Here is a 27,381-nt window from a genome sequence, read left to right as displayed (position 1 = left end):
GCAGATACTGGTCCTTCACCCACGTTGTTTAGATGACTACCATGCTTTCAATAGCCTTATATAAGAAAAGTATGATTCTACATCTAAGTAAGTTTAGCTTCTTTTCATGTATATTTTCATTCACTGTCCCTCCCTTCCCACTCCCTCATTCATTGTCCCAGCCAGTGGGGTCTTCAACGGGGACCTGAAGGGAGGCCTGGCAAATGAGAGGGTCAAGAGACACAAAGAATGAGAGCAAGACAGGATGTCTGATCAAGCTCCAAATTTTGTTTTCCTCTTAAGGCATATCTAGCAAGGGCAAGGGGAAGTGCAAGCAGGGAGGGGACTTTCTTAATTATGGGTTGTTCAGCCAACAGGGTATGTTGCTATGGGGATTATCTATTCTTGCTTAACTGCCTAACCGCAGTGCGGTCACCTGATTTCTGAGAAGAGGTTCTGGCATTTCTGAGAAGTTCTGGTACTATGGAGACTTAAGAAAGGCCTAGATCTAGAAAGCAAGGAGAGAAGCCCAAATATGGCAGCATGTGTGTCAAGGATCACTTATGCTTATGGCTCCTGTCACTTCAACTCTCCTCTCATTACAGTTACTAGAAAATTTACAAAGAATTATGATTAATATCTACTTACTACAAGTGCACATCCTCCCAGTTGCAAAATAAAATATGTGCCATTGAAGTTTTGCTGGCATCTCTCTTAGCAGTAGGCGTTATAAGTTCCATTTCCCAATTAGTACTGCTTTTGATCACTTTGTCAATTTTTCAATGAAATGGTACATAAGGTAGGTTTAAAGGAGATGAGGGAAATCAGATGCTATACCATGACACATGAATATGGTCAGAATGGAAAGTGCCAAAAGGTGAAAAAAGGTAATGAGATTTTATTTAGCCTATACAATGTTACTGGTTTTTATTTTAAATGTTAGCATCAAAGGCTGAATGTAGAATTGCTTGGGAGCATTTTGAACTCACATCCTATTCCTAGAGCTTTTAATTTAACATGGAGGGGGGAGGGGAGGAGAGGGTAAAGGGGAGAGGGAGGAAAGAGAAAGACAGATCATAGCATGTTTAATCTTCCTGTAGTTTAGAAACCACAGGATTATAGAACAGGAGGGGGATTTCATAACATTGAAAGACATTGTATATCAGTGAGTCAAATCCTCTTCTTTTGTAGATCTTTTGTAGATGAGGTCAATGTATCCCTGAAAGGACAGTGAGTAGTCTAAGCTCACACAGTGATATTTGTGTCTGTGTTAAAGCTAGAACCAAAGATCCTATAGCTAGTCAAATTCTCCTAGAAAAGAATATTGCCTCCACTGGCTTGTTGGTTTTGAAATGACTTAGCTTTTATAGTGCCATTTGTACAGTTAGTTAAGACATTCTTATAATTACCTTTGGACAGTATGGAGAATATTAGAAATGAGAAGGTATATATTTGGTCAGAACAGTGTTGTCAGTTTTGACTGTGCATTAAGTGGGGAGGGGCGTGTTAAACAATGCTGAAGTTTTAGCTTGAGAGAGCTCAGTAGTAAAGAGAACTTGCTCTTTGCAGAAGATCTGGGTTCTGTTCTCAGGATTCACATGGTGGCTCTTGATCTGTTGTGGTATCCATGGACATTAGGCATGGAGGTGGTGCTAAAGAAACTCATGCATGCAAAACATCCATACATGTAAAATAAAAATGAACAAATATTATATAACATACTAGATCTATCTCTAATTGATCAAGCATCTCTTTAGATGAGCTCTTGGCACTGAACAATTTTTTCTTGGTTTGGAACACAGAATCAGCTTATTACACATAGAAAAAGTATTTGACAACATTTTGTATCAGTTCTGTTCCAGGGATTCTTGAATGTTTCCTCTCATAGATTAGCAATGAGACAAAGATACCCAATCTCCTTGTATTGTCCATCATCTCCACAGTTGTCCCAGCTACTTTAGCAAGGCAAGGAAAAATTGTAAAGGGATTAGAGATGAAAAAGTGAAACTGCTGTTACTTATAGGTGGCTCAATTGTGTATGCAGCAATCCATGAAAGCCAAGAAAAATTATTAGAATTAATGAGTGATGTTAAATTATTATAGCTAATAAGTAGTGATAAATTTAGGATAATATGTTTAGGAGATTCTCTGGATGTAATGAATTGCTTTTTTCTAAACACCAAAAATTTAAAAAAAAATGAAAAAATAATTTTGAATTAAAATATAGTTACATCATTTTTCTTTTCCCTTTCTTCCCTCCAACTCTTCCCTTGTGTCACACTTGTTTTTTCTCTAGGACCCCTGACCTCTTTTTCTTTAATTATTGTTACATGTATATCCTCTAATTGGTTATTTAATGCCAAGTAGTCAGTCTTGAAATTATATACATACAAGTAACGCTATGTGGATGAGGAGATTGTATTTGTGTATTTAGGCATTGATGTTTAAAAAGTTCCACAGGAACTGTAAGTTGGTTCAGCTAATATGGAAATGAGCATGGAGGTCCTTTGAAATAATTCAACCAAAACTATCATATCATCTAGTTTTACCAGTTCTGGGTAATTATCAGAAGGAAGATGAATTAGCATATAGTTGAGATACCTGCACATTGTTTTTGGAATAGCAATAATCATGATAGCCAAGCTATGGAGTCAGCCTAGATATCTATCAACAGTTAAATGGATAATGAAAATACAATACAATTTTAATCAAAAAATAAGAAAAAAATCACCTTGTTCACAATGAAATGAAATTGTAAATCATCATGTTAAGTGAAGTAAGCCAGACTTAAAAATTAACACATGTTTTCTCTTATATTCTGAATTTAGATTTTTAAAAGTCACAAATATAGAAGAGAAACTATATAGGAAAAGGAAAGGGAGAGGTGGGGAGAAATATTACCAAGTATATTATATACATGTATAAAAATATCATAATTAAATCCATTATGTTGTATAATTACATGCTAATAGAAGTAGATTTATTGCTATTGATACTAATATGACAAATAATTTTCCAAGAAATTCTAATGTGCAGTGAAGTTTGAGAACTTTTGGATCAGAGAAGGATGTTAAAGGTTTCAGATTATTAAACCCTAGATGGTTAAGGGACATAAACAGTTACTCCTATTACAACCTCCTTGTCTGTTTCCTCTAGCTGTTTAGTTTCTTCTAATATGAATTCACCATATTGGCTTTACCACGGCTTAGGCTGTTTCCATGGTTACCACACATGCAAGGTCATGGTTGGAAATACAGAAAATCAATATTTTCTACAAAGTAAAGTGTGAGTTATGTTGAACCTGTAGATCCAGTGATTTTTTTTTCAGTAGCTTTGAGAGACCTGCTCTATTTTTAGTTTTGTTCTAGAAGTATTGTTTAGACTCATGGCCAAACCCTGGAAATCATTGTTTATTTCTTTTCTTCTTCTGAAAAGTTTATTTTAAATGAAAATAAGACCTTGTGAGTATGTTTTCTGTAAAATGAATGGGTTAAAGACAGAACTTGGTGATCAGGAAGTTATTTCTTCCTATTCACGCTCCTTGCTATGTGAATTTGCCAGTTCTTTCCTTATATTTTTTTATTCTTTTACTTTGTTTTTGCTCATCTGAATTGCTTTAGCCAGTAGAGTGAGAAAGATATTGTCAGTCTGCATCTTTTAAAACGACTCCCCCTCTTTTTTTGTTATTACCACTACCACAATAGGCCATGACCACAAGCGTCCAAGGAGGAAGATGAAAACCATACAGTGCCAGCAAAGAGACATGTAGTGTGGAACAAAGCTGCCACAGACATTACAACTACAATTGGTAATTCTGACCTCTTATTCAGCTAATTTTAATAGGCTCCCAGCCTAATCTTAGATATGGAATATTTGAGCGAGCTAACTAGATTTAGTACAACTGCCAACGTGGAAGTTGATCAAATGCTTATTGTGTATATACAACTGAGTTTTTAGAATTGTTTATTGTGCCCATACCGGTCATGTTACATAGTAAGATGGAGCCATAAACACTGTATTCTTCAATTTGTGGACATATAAATTACACACAGAGGCTAATCTACAGGTGATATGTTGAATACCTATACTGTTAATTACTTCTCCTAGTTAAACTACTTGTTTTCACTTTCCAAATGAAAGAATTCGATGATAACCAAGGATGATGAAGAAACAATCTGCAGTAAAATTGTTGGGAACATATATGAGTCACTAACCTTACAGAAAAAATAAGCTTTTGAATGCATTTTGAAGTTTAGGAATCTAGTTGCTCAGAGAATGACTAATTCATATATGAATGTCAGTTATACACATCTGGTTATTTGAAAATTGTACATCATCAAGAATATTGTTGATGAAAATATGTATCCCTACTCACTGTAATGTGAACACACAACCATTCCCAAGATAAATTAATAATCATGAAGTTAAATTAACAGTATTTATAATTAAAATGCAAAGATTAGAGTAATTGAAAACTACAATCAAATGAAGACACCACCAATGATGAAGTCAGTGATTACAAATTGCCTCTTTAGGAATGTGGTGGCACTCAAAGTATATCTATATCTATATATATACATCATCATGCGTATAGCAATCACATTTATTATTAGTGTACAAACAAAAATCTTGAATAGATTCTAGCAAACAGAGAAAAAAACAGAGCTGGGTTTTGATAATTCTGTTGTAATAAAGTCAGGATGTTTTCTGATTTTTCTGGAGTCATGGTAAGGCATTTTATCTTGAAGTTGCTTTAGTGGTCATATGGTAATAGAGTGTGAGAGAAGAAAATAAAATTTAGTGCTACCAAGCACATGATCTGTAATCAACAGAAAATGTATATAAATTGATGTGATCATAAGAGTGTCTGCTACATCACTATCTAATTGAAAACTATTCATACATGAGATATTTGTACGATGTACCAAATATTAGTGGTTTGTTACAAGACATTTAATTCATGGTTGCAACAATAGATGCCAGTGGATGACGGCCTGGAGACTGTATATTTCAAGATAAGTGGAAAGAAATAACTTTAATTCCATCACATAAAATCATACTAAGTCCTTCCAGTTGCTTAGCCATAGAGAAATTTTCATGCTTCCCACTTCCAAATCTTCATTTAGCTATGTGACATGTCTGTTATGTGAGGAGGTCTTTATTTTTGCTATCAAGTTCTAGTAAAAAAATAAATTAACATTTTCTATTGACCAAAATTTATCCTTTAGAGAAAATATTATGATAATCTAATTTATCCTTTTTAAAAAGCTTCCAATCTATGATGGTTTTTCAATGGAGGGTACTGGCATCACAAATAAGATCCTTTTAAAAATTTTTTTTGGTGTGTGTGTGTGTGTGTGTGTGTGTATGTGTGTGTGTGTGTGTGTGTATATGTGTTTGTGGGGGGGGTGGATGGGTGCGATGTGCACATGTGAGTGTATGTGCCCAATAGAGGGTATTGGATCCCCTGAAGCTGGAGTTATAGGTGATTACAAACTGCTCCATATGGGGGTTCTGGGAACTCAATTCACATCCTCTGCAAGAGCAGCATGCTCTTAACTACTGAGCCATATTTCCAGCTCCACAAATAAGATTCTTATGTGTTCCACTTCGAAGCAAAACTCAAGGGTTACAACTCTAAAGTATAGATTACAAATTAATGTCTTCTGTGTATAAGAATGAACACAGGTGAAGGATGAAAAAAATCAGTGCAGCAATTAAACCTTCAAAAAAACACTTTAATAGTTCTAAGTTATGTTGATTTTGCTGGATTTTCTAATATATTTACTCCTTTTTCAATTCTTAAGTAAAAGTCTTTGCCATTCCAAGCTGTAGGTAAATATGAAGGAAATATTAGGTAACATCAAAGTTATACAGCCCTTTACACTCAGTACTCATTATTCAAAATTCAAATAACTCTAAATAATGGGTATTTGCCTTTAATAATACGGGTTCTGGAAGAGAAGTTCCTTTAATTGAACAAAATTCATGCATACATTTCAAATAGTACAGAATGTAGTAGTATTAGACATAGTTTTCTCGAGGAATGTAACCAACAACACACATGTGTATAGTCCATCTATCATTTATATTATGAAGGTGTATTCATTACCTTAGATTAGCTTACACAGTAAAAGATAAGTAACCCAACAATGGATATTTACATGTTTAAAAGGCAAAGAATTTGGTAGTTGCTGAGTCCAAGAAGCTGAATGTTTTTAAATCATTATGTACTTTCTTTTTCCTTTTTTTTTTTTTTTTTTGGTTTTTCGAGACAGGGTTTCTCTGTGTAGCTTTGCGCCTTTCCTGGAACTCACTTGGTAGCCCAGGCTGGCCTCGAACTCACAGAGATCCGCCCGGCTCTGCCTCCCGAGTGCTGGGATTAAAGGCGTGCGCCACCACCGCCCGGCTCATTATGTACTTTCTTAACGTGCATATAATAATTCTAATGGCATATATGAGTACTTTGATGTTATTTATTTAACCATTCATCATCTAAAATAATATCAGTTTAATTTTTCTACTTGAATTTCTTATTCCTGTGACTCATCTTCATCCAAGAAGTGTTTATACTACCCTGGGTACAGAGCTATATAAAAATAGACGACATGGAAACAACCATTTTTTGACAAGTCATAAAGAATTTTATTTTAAAAGATATTGGTATCTCTATATAATTTTGGTATTTGTTAAAGATGAAAGCAAATTTGCAAACTAAGAAGGTGTGTGTGTGTGTGTGTGTGTGTGTGTGTGTGTGTGTGTGTATTTATTTTTATATAAGGAGTTCTATCTTGGGGCTGAAAAAATGGCTCTGATAGAAGACTTGAATTCTATTCAGTATCCATGATGCAACTCCCAAATCTGTAACTCCAGTTCCAGGGGATCAAGAACACTCATGTGGCCTGCAGGGGTAGCAGGAATTAATGGGGTACATAAACATACATGTAGGCAAAACTCTTACATTCAAAATTTAAAAATATTTATTTAAAAAATGAGTATTCAATCTTGACTAAGTTTGTAGCATTTAATACTTCAGAACAGAATCTTCAACATTTGGTCAAAGTTGATCAATTTTTTATTTTATATTTATCAACACTGAGAACAATGTTTTACATAAATATGTAGTAGAAAATAGCAGAATTATGTTTAGGGACACTTCAGATATTGTTGAAAATTGCTTCCTGATCCCAAGCCAAAATTCACCAATCATTTTTTTAAATAAAATTCATTTCAGTAACACAAATAGCAACTTTTATAATCAAAGAATTTTAACATAGGCCAACTCAAAGATACACTAATTTGATACTGAAAGATTAAGCACTGGTGGTAAGAAAGTCATAAAGGTACCTGTTTCACACTATTAAATAATTATGTGTAAAGAGAAGCAGAAAATGTTATAGGTACAATAAAAACACTGCAGTCCATAAAACAAAAGATAACAAGTTTAAGTTGAATTTTTTCAGTCAGCGTGCCTGGGTGTTTAGTGGTTTTTGTGCATTCAGAAACCTTTACATTGTTTCCAGTGTATTCAAGACCCCCACATTCAGTTCCAGAACATACCTAGGATTGCAGCCCACAGTTTAGGAATCTCTACTCTAGCAGAATGATAAAGAGGTGGTAGCTGACTTATTCATCTCTTTCCTAATAGCAGGAGAAAATATTTAATTAATTTATTATCAATTAGCATTGCTAAATTCAGATAAGTCACCTTATAGAATTATATAATTATCATTCTTGCTGAAGTGTGTTACCTTTGTCAAGTGTTCCAATTTTACCCATTTATCCACGTGTATACAAATCAGTATGATATTCTCATGAATATTTGTCTGAAGTACAGAGTTTGGATTTGGTTTTGATGGGATTTCTTAAGAGAGCTTTCTCAGTTATGTTTCAAAAGGGTTTTATTTGACATTGTTTCTGAAATAGACACTTACTTTGGTAGAGTTGTTGGTTCTTAGCAAGTTGACAATGTTTCTCCAGTATCTCTTAGTTTATTCCATGGCTATTGAAGTGGTATATTGGACATGTAAGGAAATCTATTCTATCTGGCTGCTTTTAAGACCTACTTTGTTTGTTTGTTTGTTCTCTGTCTTCACTAATGTACAAGTAGGTATATATTTCACTTTACACGTTCTGCAGAGATTCAATGGGCTGTCAGAGACTTGGAATTCCTTTATTAAAAACATTTTGAAATATTCATTTGGTAGGTACTCCGGTATTTTCCAAAATTATGTAACTATTTAAACTTTTTCTATCAGGATATTAATAATCTCCACATCTTCTCAGATGCTTAGTATTATGTGATTCTTCCTCATAACCATATACCTGGTAATTAGGCTGTTATACCTTCTTTTTGTTTGTTTAAAATTTCCTTATGGTGAGTTCAATCACGTTTTTTATATATTAATTAATCAGTTAGATACTTTCCTCTTATGAATTTTTCAGTTCTTTGTTGTGTTTTTAAAACTTTTCCTTGTTGGTATCTAGGTACTTTAATAACATAACCTTGAAAGTCTTTCTTTCTTTCTTTCTTTCTTTCTTTCTTTCTTTCTTTCTTTCTTTCTTTCTTTCTTTCTTTCTTTCTTTCTTTCTTTCGTTCTTCTTTTTCTTTTTTTTTTTGGTTTTTTGAGACAGGGTTTCTCTGTGTAGTTTTGGTGCTTGTCCTGGATCTCACTGTAAACCAGGCTGGCCTCAAACTCACAGAGACCCTCCTGGCTCTGCCTCCTGGGTGCTGGGATTAAAGGCATGTGCTACCACCGCCTGGTGAAAATATCTCTTATTAGTTATACAAGTGCCAAATATCATCTATTGTTTATTTAATTTTATTTGTGGCTTCTTTAGTATTTAACATTTTTTTATTAATTTAAAATGGTGGTTTATACAAGATTTTCATTTAGGGACATAGCATTTATGCTTTTATTAAATTATTATTCATTATTGTGCCATGTTATTTTGCCTTTCTTAAGGATTTTAGGATAATAGTGAGTTTTATTATAAAATAGCAGTTGTAGTGACCTGAATACACTTCCTGTAGACATGAGAGTATACTGTGAGCAAGAAATTCTTTAAAACTTATCTTTGTGAAACATCAGTTTTCTTGGTATGTGGACATAGTCTTTTTATTCTATTCCATTAGCCCTTGGTTTATCATTTCCCTACTGTCAAAGGGCTTTGATTAATATATGTGTATTTAATCATCCTTAATAGATGGCAATAGAGGAAAGGATCTGACCTTACTCTGTTCTTTTATTTTTCTAAATTGATTTTTGGATTCTTTCCTCTCCTATATAAACTTGACCTAACTTGCCAATTTTTATCCAAATTATCAGGACTCTGTCACTGTATTAAATGTATAGACTCATCTGAGATAAATGGATATCTTACACTATTGAATTTTATCATCTCATAAAATGATATAGGGTTCTAGTCATATCATCTTTTATATCTTTGAATTAAATTTTAAAGAATCTAAAATGATTATTATATTAAATTTGTTAGAGTTGTGTCCTAATTTACAATCTTAACTGTTAAAAAAATACTAGACACGATTCTCACCCCTATTTTATTATTGATGAACAATGGGAATGCTGTAGAATTTTTTATAAAGTGCTTGATTTTTTAATATACCAAATGATATTTGTGAAAAACAAAAACTGTCTGCTTTATTACCAGCATTTATAAGACTGACATTTAAAGCACCTGCATTATCTAGGGTCTCTATTACAATGGTAAGTATTAAAGATAAGAGTAAGTAAAACAAACTTGATACTTCTACAATTTCAATACTAAATATATTTACTGTAAGTGTTTATACATACCATTTTCCACAAATGGCTCTTAGTATTATTGAATGTTTTCCCTTCATTTACAAGGATAATTATTTTTCCTAGTCTTATCTTTCATTAGTCTATTCCATTATATTCCAGAGATTTTTTTATTAATGTAATCTTTTTATTGATTCCTTGGGAATTTCACATCATGGATCTCAACCCCACTCATTTCCTAGTCTTCCCATGTCTACCTTCCACCCTTGTAGATTTGCCCCCCAAAAGAAAATTAAGAAAAAAGGAAAACATTTTGCTCCTCTGTCTTTCTCGTTTCTCCATCACATATTCATTTGTCATAGTGGCCTTTGGAGCTGCAGTGTGTCATGCAGTTTACCCTTTTGCCCAAACAACTTTCTTTGTAAATGTTCATTGCAATGGGTTGTTGGCCTGGTTTAAGGAGTTGGCTTCTGGATCCTCATTGAAACTCCTCTTGGAAATCCTGCTGTTGTCCTGAGTCATGAAAATCCTAAGGCTATGGTTCTGCAGGACCAGTTCCTTCACATGCTCCAGCAGGTCATAGATGTTGGGATGGACCAACTCAAAGCCCTGAATGTGGGCTTGGTTGATAATTGAGTTGTTCATTCCGGGCCTCTACTGGGACAGCTCACACTCAGGTCAGGATCAGGGCCAGCTCTCTAGAGCCCAAGCCATTGGATGCCAGCTCTCTTTTTGCAGCAGTCAATGATGGGAGAACAAGAGCAGCTATCCCAGGGCTGGCAAAGGTTGGGGGCCAGCTCTTCTGCGTCCACACCACTGGGGTCAGTTTTCCTAGGAAGGGGGACAGCTCTCTCACTGAGGTGAACTGTGAGGGGTGGGACCAGCTCTCCCATGGCCCCCAACGATAAAAACAGGCCATAGACATCAACACTGACCTTGGCTTCAGTAGGACCCCAAACCCAGACATGACTTTCTGCTGCAACTTGGACCCAGATGTTACCATGGCCTTGGATGGCAGTGTAGGCCATTCAGATTGGTATGGCTATCAGACACCAACAAGTCTTCAGGTGGTGGCCTAGATGTCGGGTATTCATATGACCTTTGGTGAGAACACAGGCCATGGACCCCAGCTGTGGTAGGGCCATGAACCCAGTCATAGCCCTCAGCTCCAGCTCCAGCCAGGACATCACCATGGCCTTGGTGTCAGCACAGGATACTCAGATTCATGTGGCCCAGTGGCTCTGGGACAACAACATGGCCTCAAGTGGAGCCACAGATCACAGGCATCTGGCTTCCAGTGGTAACTTGGGCCAAGGCATTCAACACAGACCCTAGCTGCAGTAGGGCCATGGACCCAGACATGACCCTCGGCAGCAGCACAGTCCCAAACATCACAGGGCCCCAGGTAGCAGCATAAGCCCCTTACTTCAGCCAGTTCCTCATCAGCTTTGCAGTTTTAGTTCCCCTTCTCTCCACAGTGCACAAACCACTCCATTTCTCCTTCTTTCCCATTTCTTTACCACATAACTTGTTCATCATAGTGGTGCCCACCTGCCAAGGACACAGGACACTGAGAATATTCCAGACTGTTAATCTTAAACTATCCTTGAGTTTTGAGTATACATGTTGTAGTGGTATTGTGTTCCTCAAAATATTGTGCACCCTAATTATTAAATTAATTATTAAATCTACTTTTAAAAAGGAACTACTTGTTTTAAATAGGATAAGTAATGAAATTTTTTTTTGTCTAAGTTTATCAAATGTTACTGGACTGGACATTGTTAATATATATAAAATGGAGTTTTTTGTCTGAATTTGTCAAATGTTAATGGACTAGACATTGTTAATATAATTCTTGACTGTATATATTGTATATGCTTATTGGATAGTTTTTCTTAATTAGTTATAAGCTTTTATTAATTTTAGACAAAAAAGGGGAAATGTAGTGGTATTGTGTTCCCCAAAATATTGTGCACTCTAATAAACTTATCTGGGGTCAGAGACAGAACAGCCACAATATTAAATATAGAGGTTAGGCAGTGGTAGCACATGCCTTTAATCCTAGCATTGCAGAGGCAGAAATCTCTCTGGATCCCTGTGAGTTCAAGGCCACATTGGAAGCAGCCAGGCATGGTGACACACGCCTTTAATGCCAAGAAGCGAGCCTTTAATCCCAGGGAGTGATGGCAGATAGCAGAAAGTTATATAAGGCATGAAGACCAGGAACTAGAAGCATTTGGCTGGTTAAGCTTTTAGGCTTCTAGCAGCAGTTCAGCTGAGATCCATTCGGATATGACGACTCAGAGGCTTCCAGTCTGAGGAAACAGGATCAGCTGAGGAACTGGCAAGGTGAAGAAGCTGTGGCCTGTTCTGTCTCTCTGATCTTCCAGCATTCACCCCAATAACTGGCCTCAGGCTTGATTTTATTAATAAGACCTCTAAAATTCATGCAACAACATGTTATTATAAATTTGAGTATATGCATTACCACACTCATTTAAAAAATTGCACGTTATTTACATATTTTCTGTGGTCATGTATGTGCTATGGTATATGTGTGACAATCATAGGGTAACTGCAAGAATTGGTTTTCTCCTTCAACCATGTGAGTCCTAGATGTATAATTCAGATTCACAAGCTTGGTGGCCCGTGCCTTTAGCCATGGTCCCATCTTGCTAACCCTGCAATTATTTTCAATTCTATATTAATAAAATAGATTTGCTTATAATTTTCTTCAGTTGTACTGAAAGTATCTTGTTTGGTTTCATATTCACTTCAAAAAACAATTAAAATATTTTATTTTGCATGTGTTTGCAAAAGATGAATTATTTTCCCTCTAAGTTAAAACTATAACTGATACTTTCATTAGCATTGAAGAGAACATTGGTTAGGTAAAATGGTGCATACCTGTTATTATCTGAGTCTGAAATTTTAAGAAGTACATATTGTAGTTTCCAGACATGTGAGTCTCTTTTGTGATTATCCATTAATTGTTAATTTAAATTTAAATGAATTAGAGAGAGATTTTTCAGGTTCTTTCTGTCTTTAAATGTCCAGTGTGTTTTGGAAACAATTTTATAGCCTCTATTTATTTAATGCATTGTCTAACATGTATTTTAGATCAAGTATTAGATGTATTTGTTCATTCTGTTTGTTATGATTTGCTAGTTTCTGATAGCTGTGTTAAATATTGTCACATTATTTTAGATTTATCTTGCTAGTCAGACTTTCTATGGGTTTTCAGTTAGAGATGGATATTAATTCAATGCTATGTTACTAAATCAAAGCTAAGTAAGAACTCTAGCACTCAGTTGAACTACTAAGCTGAAGTCAGTTATTCTTGAATAAGATACAGAAATGAAAGTTCATCTATGTTTAGAAATCATGAATCATATTGAACAAAAGTAGTAAAGTTTGTACTTGATCCTGGGTCTTGTTTCTACATTTGGAAAGAGCTTACAAATTACTAGATTTCCAGTTCTAGTCCTGGATTCTATAATGGCATTTTAGTCAATGACAAACCATGTATATGATGGTGATCCCAGATAATCCTATTTCTTAGAGATTTCATACACATCTTAGTCTGTGTCAACAGACTTTATTATAGTCATAGAAGTGATGAAATAACATAACAACATGTCTTTTGGTACATATTTCTGTTAAGTGACATGTAACCATATATTCTAATTGCTTTGTGTTATAGAACTGATCCCCTCAAATGAACAATAGATGCAAACTATATATGATTTATTTTTGTGGAAGTATTTACAAAAAGATATACTTTCCTTAGGGTCAACAAAATTACTATTTTATAAATATAAAAAACAATCAAAGGAAAATATAATCCATTAATCGAAGCTGGAGGAGGAGGAAAAAAATTAGCTTTATTCATGAAATTTATTTAAGATAGGAGGTAAGGGTGAAAGAGGAGAGAAGTACATACAGTCCTAGGGTGAAGCAAAATGGAACTAATTTAAAGAGCATTGTTTTTATACTTTTATTTTTTTCTGGTGAGAAAGATCATCTTGTGATTCATCCTAGTGAAAATCCCAAGTGACTATGCATTCAATTATATCTTCTCTACTAGGGTAAGACAACAAAATATCTACAAAAAAGAAGTATACTAAATGGATACAAGTTTAAATTTTAACTAGTAGGAAAATAAAATGAAGTAAATTATCCATTAGTTTGTAGGTTTTTTTGTTTTTTGTCTTAGTGGCCCACCACCTAATATACAGAGATTTATTCGTACTTATTAATATCCAGCCTCAACTTAGCTTGTTTCTAGTCATCTTTTCTAACTTGAATTATCCCATTTCTCTTTACATTCTACCTCTGGGATTTTTACCTTTCTTAATTCTATATATCTTTCTTTCCTTCTTACTCCATGACTGGCTGTGTGGCTGGGTAGCTGGCCCCTGGCGTCCTCCTCTCCTTTCCCTTTTCTTATTCCTCCTTCATCTTAAGCCTGGATTTCTCCTCCTACTTATTCTTTCTGCCCACCAGCCCCACCTACTTCTCTCTCCTGCCTAGCTATTAGACATTCAGCTCTTTATTAGACCAATCAGGTGTTTTAGGCAGGCAAAGTAACACAGCTTCACAGAGTTAAACAAATGCAACATAAAGGAATGCAACACATCTTTGTACCATTAAACAAATATTCCACAGCATAAACGATTGTAACACACCTTAAACTATATTCCACAATACTAGTCTTGGTTAGTTGAGATTTAACTTGAGTAAATAATACCACACTGCATTTTCACTAAGTAAAAATTCGTCTTTTCACATTCACTGAAACATGTGAACATATGCTGTTTAGATTCTGATTTTTTTGTTGTTTCCTTCCTTCCTTCCTTCCTTCCTTCCTTCCTTCCTTCCTTCCTTCCTTCCTTCCTTCCTTCCTTCCTTCCTTCTTCCCCCCTCTCTCCCCCTTTCTTTCTTCCTTCCTTTCTTTCTTTTTTGTGGATAAGGTCTCACTCTGTTGCTCAGGCTGGCCTGTAACTCATGTATATCCTCTTGCCTCAGTATCTCAGATGATGAACTTTCAGGGCTGTACCACTAAGTTGAGATGTTTTAAATATTTTAAAGATAATTTCAGGCTTGTGGGTAAGATGGTATATTGAAAGCCATCTCTAAGCCAAATGGTGAAAGATAGTCAGAATAAAAAAAAAAACAGTAGAATCTATTTCTATGTGAGAGAGAAATAAAGAAAAGAGATGATACATAAGCTTACATGAGAAGCAGCAGCCAAGATTGGCCATAAATCAGTCATGCCACCATGATTACACTAGGCCTTGGTCAGCAGCAGCTGCCATACAGGTGTTCTTTCTATCTGGGACTTAGATACCTTGGAAAAATAAGCTAGAGAAAGATTGATTAAACTCCATACAGGTAACTGGGAATTACATACATTCTGCACAGAGAGGTGACTGAAGCAGACAAGCTGTGGGGATGGAGCAACACTAGAAGTTCATAAGCATATGTGGCCTACCAAAGCCAAGATTAAACAACTTAAATACACCTATGACAATCAATGAGATTGAAGCAATAAGTGAGTCTTCTGAAAGGAAAAGCCTGTGATCAGACAGTTTTTTGGTTGAATTCTACCAAACTTCTAATTATTATTATTATTTTTGGTTTTTGAGACAGGGGTTCTCTGTGTAACAGCCTTGGATATCCTAGAAATCTCTTCGTAGGCCAGGTTTGCCTTAAACTTGCAGAGATCCACTAACTCTGCCTCCCAAGTGCTAAGGTTAAAGGCATATGCCACCACACAGTGCTCAAATTCTACCATATCTTTAAATAAGAGCTAACAACAATATATTTCAAACTATTCCACAGAACACAAACATTACTGTACATGTTCTGAAAGCCAATATTATTATAATACTGTAGTGATATTTTATTTGTGCTGAAATGTGGTGATATTTTATTTGTACTTTAATAAAGCTTGCCTGGAGATCGGGGTGGGGGGAGGAGGCCAGCCATTTTAAGTAAACAAAGAAGTCAGGCAGTGGTAGCACACACCTTTAATCCTATCACTTAGCAAGCAGGGTCTCTGTGTGTTCAAGGCCACACTAGGGAACAGAGCCAAGCATGGTGACACACGCCTTTAATCCCAGTACCAACCATAGAGACCTGGAGATCTGTACACAGACAGATACAAAGTGACAGAGCTGTGTAGGAAGAGGAATTGATGTAGCTGGACAGAGAGCTAATCAGATGACAGAACAGCAAGGCATATAGGTGCGGGTAGACAGGAAGTAACTTGCATTTGGAAGCTGCAGAGTTGGTAAGGTAAAGTTGGCTGGTGGCTTTCCTTATTTCCCTGATCTAAGGCTTTCACCCCTATATTTGGCTCCGTGTTTTTTATTTAATAAGACCTTTAGAAATTTGTCTACATAATACCAAAAGCAGATAAGAACACAACAATAAGCCAAGCAGTCAGTGGTGGTGCAGATCTTTAATCCCAGCACTCCGGAGGAAGAGGCAGGAGGATCTCTGTGAGTTTGAGGCCATCCTGGGCTACAGAACGAGTTCCAGGAAAGGCGCAAAGCTACACAGAGAAACCCTGTCTCAAAAAACCAAAAAAAAAAAAAACCCAATAATAACAAAAAAATTATAGAGCATTTTTTCCAATGGACATAGACACAAACTCTCTCAACAAAATACTGGCAAACTGAAATCATGAACACATTAAGAAGACCATATATCATAATCAAGCAAGTTACATTATAGTGGTCAACAAATACAATATCACATATAAATAGACTTAAGAACAAAAATTACATGATCATCTTTATAGATTCAGAAAGATATGTGAGAAAGTTCAACATGCTTTCATGATAAAAGTCATGAAAGTAATAAAGGGAATATATCTCAAGATGATAAAAGCTATATATACAACAAACCTGTCCTCAACATTATTCTAGATGACAAAACAACTTTTCCTGTAAGATGTGGGATGAGACAAGTGTGCTTGCCCACTTTCTCTGATCTTACTCAATATAGTACTTAAAGTCTTAGCTATGACAAAAGAAAAAAATAAAAGGGATACAAATAGGAAAAGAAGTAAAATTTATCTCTGTTTATAGATGTCACCATTCTATATTTAAAAGTCTTTAGAGACTCTGCCAAAAAAAAAAACACTCTTAGATCAGATGAATAGTCTCAGCATCATTGTATGCTGCTTAGTCACCCCCAAATCAGTAGCTTTTCTACATACCTATAATATGGTTGTAGAGAAAGAAACACGGAAAAATGCCCATTAACCATGGCCTCAGGAAAACTAAAATACATAGTAATAAACTACTAAGGAGGAAAGACCTCTATAATAAGCAGTCCCCATGGACTGCTAGTGAGGGCATGATCTCCTGTACCCATTACGGAAATCAGTGTGGAAGTTCCACAAAAGAACTAAAAATAGAACTATCCTATGCATTATCTCAGTGCCTCTTGGTTATATACTCAAAGGAACCTTTCAGTCATACTACAGAGATACTTAGACATTTTTGTTTATTTTTGTCCTATACATAATAGGTAAGAACTAGACTCAGTCTAAATGTCCATCAACTGATGAATGCAAAATGAAAATATGGTACATATACACAATGGAATTTTATTCAATCATAAAGAAAAATGAAGTTATGCTACTTGCAGGAAAATTGATGGAAATGGAAATCATTACGTGAAATAAGCCATACTCAGAATGCAAATACTACCTATTCTCTTGTAAGCAGATTCTAGATTTACACACACACACACACACACACACACACACACACACACACACACACAGTAGTGGAGGTATATCTTAAACCTAGAAGGAACTATGAGAAGGAAAAATGAGATCTTCAGAAAGTCGAGGGTGGGGGAAGAAGATAATGGTATTTGATATGGCTACCGAGGGGAACTAGTAGGAGGTAGGCAAGGGGATGATGGACTGGTGTAGTAGAAATGAGGTAAAAGTATTATGTCATAACAAACCCCCTTGGTTTTGCATTCTAGATTTAAAAACTAATAAAGATACTTCTAAATAAATAGTAACCATGAAAATCACAAGAGATATTGCCAAAGAAAGTCTGTGTACTCAGTGTTCTTCTGTGGTAAATTTGTGTGTGTGTGTGTGTGTGTGTGTGTGTGTGTGTGTGTGTGTATAATTTATAAATTATATTTAAACTGTGTCCTAATATTTATATATATTTAAACTGTGTCCTAAACTCTAAATCCAGTAACACGCAACTTCAACATATCACTTAAACCACAGGTTTTGAAAGAACTTCCTGCCTTTGAAATGAACAATCAAATTAGTAATGACACAATAAATGTAAAGAAGTATTTTGTAGATTGACTAGAAAATTAAAGCCTATTCTTGTCTTATGTTTTACCTTCAAAAAGTGCTTGTCAATGTTTCTTTGCTACAGTCACACATGGTCTTTGCTTTTTAGCATCCTCATATCTGTAGAAGAAGCCAATTAATATCATATCCATATACTTCTAATCAAGGCTTCCCTATTAGTGTTCTGTCGAGTGAACTGTTGCTGATTAACTAAAAATTAGTCAGTGAAGCTAACGGTTTCCTCTCTAGACCCTGTGGGCTCATAAAATGTTCATCTGAATTAAGGACAGTTAATTATGGTGCATGAATTGCCAGTAGAGTGAACTTACTAAGTCAGTGTGAGGAGCCCAGTTTGGGGGTGTTTGATTTGATGCAGGCTGGCAGATCTCTCTTTTAAAGTCGGCTGTTTTCCTCTTAGCTCATGTCTCTTCCAGGCATTTCCAGAAGATGATGTCTGGCAGCTTTTTCACTCAGCTTACAAGAAAAACTCCCCAGTGTATCACACATGGAAAGGCAAAATAAGAATCCTTTGTCCCTAGTAAACCACATCATTCTTTGGTAAGCATTATCATTTGTGGGCTTGATAAAAAAAAATCATTATAATTTTAATGTGCTTTTAAGTTGAAGTACATTGCAACTAGCACAGACAATGTATATAATATGCCACTCAGGTTTTGTGCTGCATCTGTCACAAGGTGATGAACAGCCCTAAAGATGTTTTTCTAGATTGCTGGTCCTTGCACTCTCAAGAGAAAGGAAAGAAAGTAGGGACAAAATTTTCAGTAAGAGCACTAAGGAGCATATTTAACTCAGCCTGACAAAAGGATGGATGTTTAGTAAAATGTCAAAGGGAGAAAGTGCATATCTAATGACTGTCCAATATTGGAACTTAGGTTGTCTTTTTGCAGACTTCAAGCTGCAGTTCTATACATGACAGTGCTTTTCTACACAGCAGTAGTTATATCATTTTGATACTTCAGTTAGCAAGTTCCTTGAAAATGATTTAAGATGGATCTTTCTCTTAATACAAAGTGTGAAGGCTGGCATACCTTATAGAGATATTTTAGATCTCTTTAGCATATTTAAAATAGAGATTGCCTAGCATTTTCTCACATATATTATTCATTTGCATTCTAAAACAGGAGGGACAAGATTTCTGGAGCCAAATAAACTGTTTTGCTAAAGGCATGTTCATAGTCTTCCATTTCTATCCACTGCTCCTGCCTTATCAAGATACATATGGCTGCAAAGTCCTACTGAAGTGTTTTTGTTTTGTACTGTTGTTTGTTTCTTGTTTATTTGTTTTGTTTGGAGGGGTAATTGCAGGAGAGACTTTTCCTTTCACTTTATATTTTAATTTAGTGATTGTCTGCTTATAGATGTAAAGTTGAAACATCAGAGCCTTCTTTTTTTTTCTTTCTTTTGTTTTTTTGTTTATTTATTTATTTTTATTTTTTTTGGTTTTTCGAGACAGGGTTTCTCTGTGTAGCTTTGTGCCTTTCCTGGAACTTGCTTTGTAGACCAGGCTGGCCTTGAACTCACAGAGATCTGCCTGCCTCTGCCTCCCGAGTGCTGGGATTAAAGGCATGCGCCACCACGGCCCGGCCAGAGCCTTATTTCAGGCTGGGCAATATTAAATGCAATTTCTTCATTGAAAAAGATTATTGGTGATAGGAAAACTCAACAAACATTCTTTTTTGTTTTGTGTTTAAAATGTTTCTTCAATGACGAATATAGAAGCTTAAAAATTATTGCAGATGTGAGAATACTAGAAATTAGACAGCCCCAAAACTGTTTTTTTTTTTATCCCTCAGGAGCCCCTTGAAGCTTGTAATGTCATGTCTTTAATGGCCTGCCAAGATAATCACCAAGATCTGTTAAAGAGCAAGGGGCACTCTACATTTAAACAGAAATAGCTGAAAAATCTGTCAAGCTATCTACTTCAGCTCTTACCAAGACAGATGTGAGAACCAGCAGAATGAAAGAATTAATGAGGAGTTCAATTAACCTAGCTTGATTGAAGTCCTGACTTTACCACTGATGGTTTGGGTATTATCATTCCTTTATCATCTCTCGATCAGACCTTTATGTAGCTTTATTTCCAAGGGCTATCATATGCAAGTAACTTATCTGTCTATACAAAAATATGTTAGCTTTGACTACTTCAAGTTCAAAATAATAGTTAAAGAAGAATGAGATAGGGAAACAGAGGAGTGTTTCATTTCACAGTCTTGTACATCTCTTGCCTTCTCCTTCAGCCTGGGCTGAAGTAGTAGCTTTAAGGCAACCCTACCTCTTACCCAGCAAGAATGGCTACAAGTTGACTCTATGTGTCAACATGTACAAAGTTCATTACCTCCTTAGCATTCTACAATTATAGAAAAAGAGAGTCATCTATATCCTTTAGGCTGGGTGGAGCTCAGTGAGAGAGCACATACTCATAGACAAGCCCCTAAGTTTGATACCTACTATCTTCCTAATTCTTCTGATTTGTAGAATTTATGTAAATTCTGTGGTTTATTTTTCATCACTGTTCTTGGGGTAAGGTTTTTCGTTGCTGACAATTAAAAGTAAATCTCTCAAGGCCTAAAAGATGACTCAGAGGTTAAAAGCACCTGCTGCTCTTGCAGAGACCCTGGGTGTGGTTTCCATCACAACCATCCAGGTCAGTTCCAATGACCTTTCCTGGCCTCTGTGTGCAGGAGGCATATGCATAATGCACTTACATACATGCATATAAAACATACACACAGATACAATATGAATAAACAAATCTTTAAAATTTTAATTAAATCTCTCTGCCTCCCTCCCTCTCTCCTACTTTCTCTAGAACTAAAAAAGGAATCAAGTTGATCAAGTTAGCATACTGTATTTCAATGTTGACAAGGAGTAAGGAATAACAAGTATCAAAATTAATTTCCCCATCTCTGATCACATTTCCATTTGACCTACAATTGATAATATATACCACATTTAAAATATTAGTATATCTACCTTATTTGATTTGGGGATTTGGAGTGTTCAGGGAAGGAATACTATTTTTATGTGCAATGCTCAACAAAATATAGTTAAAATTAATGTAATGATCCAAGTGTTACTGGTCTAAGATGTCAGAAAGGATTTTAAAATCCTAGCAGACTGTAGCCCACTGGCCACATTTACTTACTGGCTATTTTTGAAAATTTTTACTGCCACACATCCATGCTTGTATTGTCAATGTCTGCTTCTATACAACAATGACAGAATTGGATAGTAGCTTTTGGTACTTTGGATAAGGGACTAGAAGGTAAAGAGAAAAGAGAGAGAATTCTAAGTTAATTTGATAGAATTGCACATAGCATCTTAGAAGTGAAATTACATTTAGGAGAGTTAGTTTTCAGCAGCCAATCAAAGTAATTCAAGGGAGAATTGCATGAAGTAAATATACGAATTAGGACAGAATATTCTAAAAGTGTTTGTAAGAAGTTGATTAGTACTCATTATATTATGTGATGAATTCACTAATGTTAATTAAAACATAAACATGTTTGTTTTAATAGCATTTTAATTATTAGATCCTAGTACCTTTGCTTTTAATAAGAAGAAAATTAGTAGGTTGTTTATATTACCTGGATAATCCATGTCTTGGGACATGGATTTAACTATAGCAGAAGTTATGATATAATAATAATTATAATAGTTATTAGGTAACTTCATCCATGTATATGATGAAATTTGATCACTTTATGCCCCCATTACCCTCTCTCATCTCCCCTCCCACTAAATCTCTATAAGTTACTTTGCACAAATTGTTTTATAGAAACCATTATAGAAACACACTTTTAATATCCCATATTTTGAGATTTATGGAGGTGACTTTCCTTTTCTTCAGAGATGATAAATGTGTGCCGACTACTGCCACTGTTTAATTATAGATGGCTATCTGTGAGGAATGTAGAAATGATCTCAGCTATTTAAACCTCAAGGCAATTTCCTGATATGACCTAAAAGGTGTGCATTTTATTTATGTTGCTATTTTACTTACTCACCCAGATTCCTGTTTGTACTTAGAAATTCCCATGTGAAATGTGGAAAATTATTTTGTAAGAGGGTTGAAATAATACCCTACCCCTTCCCATTCTTACTCAAGCTGCATTTCGGAACTAGTGCACAAGAATGATGGTATAGGTGAAAGAGGACAAGCTTTTGACTCAAGAGTACTTGTAAGACCCCTTGAAATGTTTCCTTGTGTTATGAAATTGAAAATGGCTCAGTAATGCTGGATGACAGTGTGTGTGATTAGTGTGGACAGTGGCATTTCCTGTGGTCAGGAACAAGTGGTTACTTCACAAATATTAAGGAACCAAAGGATGAAGGGCATTTTATTCTATGTCTTTTTTTAGACTGGTGAGGAATCATTTTATTGAAGGTGAGGAAATACACAACACACACACACATACAGGAGAGAGAGAGAGAGAGAGAGAGAGAGAGAGAGAGAGAGAGAGAGAGAGAGAGAGAGAGAGAGAGAGAGAACAAAGTACACAGAAAGATCCTTTGCAAAGCAGAAAGGTGATTCAGGAAGCTAAAGAACCAATTTATAACCTTCAAATATATTCTGGAGGTATGACAAATGATAGAATAAAGTAGAAAGATGTAAAGAAGACAGAGATTTGAAAGAAGGAATAGAGTAGAAAAATGAGGTCTTCTAGGAAAGAGGAGGCCATATGAATCGCAAATTGTATATGTGAGAGTAAAAGACTGACTTGCTTAAAATATACTTTTGTGGCTTTATTGATAGAACATAGCAAGTATTATATGGATGGTGCTGAGAGAAGAGTCAGTTTAGGGAGTTGGATTCTTATAATGGGAAATTAAAGAGAAACATTTTGTTGTTGTATATCTATTGCCTACCCTTGCCCAAGATAGTTGCCCCATAATTTGAGCTTAAGAACAGGAGAAAATAGAAAAATATTGGTGACAAAGGCAGATGACAGAAGGAGAGAGGATATATCCTATAAAGACAGTTCAAATACAGTCGATAACTGCCAGGAAAAAAAAAAACCCTGAGATACCATCTATCTCTTTATACACAATTGCCCAGAGAGGGCTTCTTTACATAAATAGTGGTTCTCAACCTTCCTAATGCTGTGACACTTTAATACGGTTGCTGTTGTGGTGACCAAAAAACCACACAATTATTTTCATTGCTACTTCATAACTGTAATTTTGTTACTGTTATAAATTGTAATGTAAATATTTTTGGAGACAGAAGTTTGCCACAGGTTGACAACCACTGATACAAGAGACTATCCACTGAGTCTCCTAGGACTAAAACTCTCAGGTTGTGGTTTTTAGCAGACATTTATGAAGTGATGATACTCTGAATAATAAGAAACAAAAAATAATCCCATATAAAGTGTGCTAATAAGTGGCTACCATTGAGGAAAGATGGAGTTCAATGTTTTTGAAGGCTTATGGTAAACTGCATAGTATGTGCCATAGCATTAGCTTTCTTGAGGAGCAAGGGAAGCTGAACATTTATGCATAAATTTTGATTCAACATTAGTTAACCTGATGACTACTATTAACTTCTTAATGTTCCTGTTTTAGTTAGAGTTTGTATATCTTTGATAAAATACCATGACCAAAAGCAACTTGGGAGGAAAGGGTTCATTTAGTCTTACAACTTTTAGTTCATCACCCATGGAAGCTAGAGCAGAAACTCAAGACAGGAACATGAAGGCACGAACTGATGTAAAGGCCACAGAGTTGTACTGCTTACTTGCTTGCTTGCTATGGCTTACTCAGCCTGCTTTCTTTGTAATTCCAAGGACCATCAGCCCAGGGGTACACCCCACACAGTGATTTAGGCCACCCCCCATAAATATGGAGTCAAGAAAACGCAATGCACCACAGGCTTGCCCACAGGCCAGTCTGATGTGTGTTGGGGAAACTTTCTCAGCTCAAGTTCCCTCTTCCCAAATGACTCTAGCTTGTGTCAAGTTGGCATAAAACTAGGTAGCAAGCACACTAGCCATTCTTGTGCTCTAGCCAAGCATATGTCCTGATGGCAGCCCACAGTGACTCCAGCTTGTGGCTTGCTTCCTTCTTGACTCAAGGCCAGAGAGTTCAAGCTTGTCTTTGTTCCTTTAAGGCTGGCTAACAGGATGTTTGGCCAAAAGGTGTGCTTACCAGATGTCTTGAGAATTAAGAAGGTGTTTATGCTTGTTTGTTCCTTGAACAATGGTGTCCTTGAGAGGGGGAGGTCTTCCCCTGCTCCCTGCTTTGCGCATAAAAAGGCTGTAAGAAATAAACTCAGGGCTGCTGTAGTGTTGATTCGGAGCCCTGTCATCTTCTGTCTGTTTTCCCTAGCTGTCTTTTCTCAATCCTCACTCCCCTATTCAAGATTGATCCACAGGTTGGGCGGGACTCAACAATGTTCAAGAGCAGAAAAAAAATCCTTGCAACTAATTGTCAGCATAGAAAATGTGAATTTCAAAGAGATATGAGCAGAATTCTTGTTTTTTTTTTTTAAGATTTATTTTTTAAATCATGTAGTGTGTAGGGTATATCCATGTGACTGCAGGTATCTGTGGAGGATAGGAATGTCAGATCCTCCCAGAGCTGGGGTTATAGGCAATTGTGAGCTACCTGACATGAGTGCTGGGAACCAACCTCTAGTCCTCTGCAAGAGCATGCTGAACCATTTTTTTCCAGCCCTTGAACAGAGTACTGAACTTTTACTGTATATGCACATACCCTAAGACAGGCGTTACACCCCATTGAACCTGTATTTTGAGTTTTCAATGCTGGAGTCATAATTAAAATTAGACAAATTACTTATATCAAGGAAGTAGAGTTTTTATGTTTTGAATTTTATCTCACTGCATAGTTCTGTTGGATTTGACAAGATTCAGATCTCAGTGCTTTCTCCATTGCTTATTGATTGCATTAGTAACTGGTGATACAACCTTTGAAGCCAATATTGAGATAGCAAGGATAGGTTTGAAAACACAAATACATTTAGTAAAATTTACTGAGCTATATCTGGAGAAAAAACTTATTTTACGCACCAAAGTGATACATTTTCTTAAAATGATGCTTCCAAGGTCTGTTTTCCATATAAGGTAGATGCTTAATAACTGATTGTGAATATCAATAGGATAGTATTTAACATGACTCAAATACGATAATGTGGGTTTCCCAACTGTATTATTCTGGAGTTGAAGATAAAAAAATAAGCAAAAGTCCACCAAAGACGGGGCAGGTTGAGATAGGAACTTGAGGGATCAGGTTTGGGGGTAGGTGTAGGGGGAGAGCACTGAAAGAGATGACTGAAAAGGGAAGGCTTTTGGGGGGTCAGTAGAAACCTGGTGCAATGGAAACTCCCACAAATCTACAAAGATGACCCTAGCAAAGACTCCTAGCAATAGTGGATATACAGCCTGAACTAGCCAACTCCTGTAATCAGATTGGTGACTACCCCAATTGTCACTAAAGAGCCTTCATCCAGTAACTGATGGAAACATATACAAAGACCCCCAGCCAAACATTAGGCTGAGGTTGGAGAATCCTGTTGAAGAGAGGGAGGAAGGATTGTGGGAGCCAGAGGGGTGAAAAACATTATCAGAAAACCCACAGAAACAACTATCCTGGGCTCATAGTACTCACAGAGTCTGAACCAACAACCAAGGAGCCTGCATTGAACTGACCTAAGCCCTCTACATATATATGACAATTGTGTAGCTTGGTTTGTTTGTGGGACTGTAACAATGGGAACAGGGGCTGTCCCTAACGCTTTGGCGGGTTCTTGGGAACCTAGTCCTCATAATGGATTGTCTTGCCCAGCCTAAATGCAAAGGGAGGTGCTTAGTCTTTTGGCAAATTGATATGTCATGCTTTGTTGATACTCATGGGACGCTTGCCCCCCCTTCTTTTAAATAGAAACAGAGGAGTGGACTGGGGGGGGGGCACATAAAGGAGGTGAGTGAAGGGAATGGGAGAAGAAGAGGGAGAAGAAACTGTGGTTGGGATGTAAAATAAATCAATTAAATTTAAAAAAGTATGAGTTGAAAGAAAAAAATACAGTGAGTCACCCATGAGATGGAAGAGTTAGATTAATTACTAGCTAACAGAAAAGGGAAAAAGAATTATAAACTCAATTTCTAATTACCAGTAATTGAATTTTCTAGTTTCAATTTTTAAACTTCCTTGTTCCTTGTTCCTCTTTAAATGCCAAGATTCGGTGATTTAAAAATGTCTTTAAAGAAGTCATTCATGGTGGGACATGCCACCATACAGTCCTGTTTCTACTCTTGGTTACAACATAATGAAATTCTGCTTTGACCTCTTTGTATAGGCTTCAAAGCCCCTTAATTTCATATATTATATAAACTCAGCATTTTTATTTTTCTATAATATAGCCTCTTAGGAAATGTGTAAGTGCTAGAATATGAACTTTTGTCTTAGAATAAAACATACTGCAGATTTTTTCAACTTTTGTGTATAATTCTAAGAAAAGAAGAATTAGATAGTTTAGACTGTAAAGGAAGAATTCTACTGAGTATACACAATGTAATTTTAAACAACAATGAACAGGAATATGTTATTTTGAGATCAATGTCAGGTTCTACATTTTGTGTTGTTTCAAGGTAAAAAGATGAGTTCCCATGGCTTCTTCCTCTATTTAAATTGTCTTTAATTTGGTCACATTAATATTTTTACAGTCATTTTTGATCACTCATGAATCACAAAAAACAGCCAGTGAAACTGAATATGCTTTCTTTAATGATGATACATCTCCCCTAGGAGGTTTTGTGAATTCACATATGTTCCCAGAAACTTTTTATGATGTATTGCCTTACAAAAAATGTCTTCACTGTAATTATTTACATTGAAATTCTCCTTTGCTCCAGACCCTCACATTTCTTACCTACATGAATCAGGAAAAATAACTGATGGCAGATCACAGTATGGCTGAAGAGAAATGCCCAGAACTCATAAAGAAGATTCAAAGAAACAAGCAAGAACACTGGAAATCAGCAGAAGAGACAGCAGAATCTGGATAAGACCTACAACCCTGGTACAAGAGCATAGTAAGAGAAAAAATACCCTAGTGTCCACCATGGCAGCTCCCAACTTGGGGAAATCTCCTTGCATGTTAAGAGTACAGAAGAGTCAAAGCAATTTATATGAGCACAGACACTGGCAATTCTAGTAAGTGGAAGGTTCACAGTCCTCACCAACTTTTAAGTAAATTGACCTAAAATCTATAGAAGTCTTTGAAAAAAGAGTTTATATTATGTTCCAGTAAACATT

The 27,381-nt window shown here is 35.9% G+C and overlaps 1 long non-coding RNA gene across 1 annotated transcript; it reads left to right on the top strand.

The window, feature by feature from the left end:
- LOC121825827 (uncharacterized) lies at positions 1 to 27,381 on the top strand. Its single transcript, XR_006068172.2, has 3 exons — positions 1 to 87; positions 3,684 to 3,787; positions 26,979 to 27,381. It is a non-coding gene; the product is annotated as an uncharacterized LOC121825827 (long non-coding RNA).

The sequence above is a fragment of the Peromyscus maniculatus genome, chromosome X (assembly GCF_049852395.1).
Source record: "Peromyscus maniculatus bairdii isolate BWxNUB_F1_BW_parent chromosome X, HU_Pman_BW_mat_3.1, whole genome shotgun sequence".
In the NCBI taxonomy this organism is placed as follows: domain Eukaryota; kingdom Metazoa; phylum Chordata; class Mammalia; order Rodentia; family Cricetidae; genus Peromyscus; species Peromyscus maniculatus.
The sequence above is the reverse complement of the archived record's forward strand: the minus strand, read 5'-3'. Positions and strand labels throughout refer to the sequence as shown.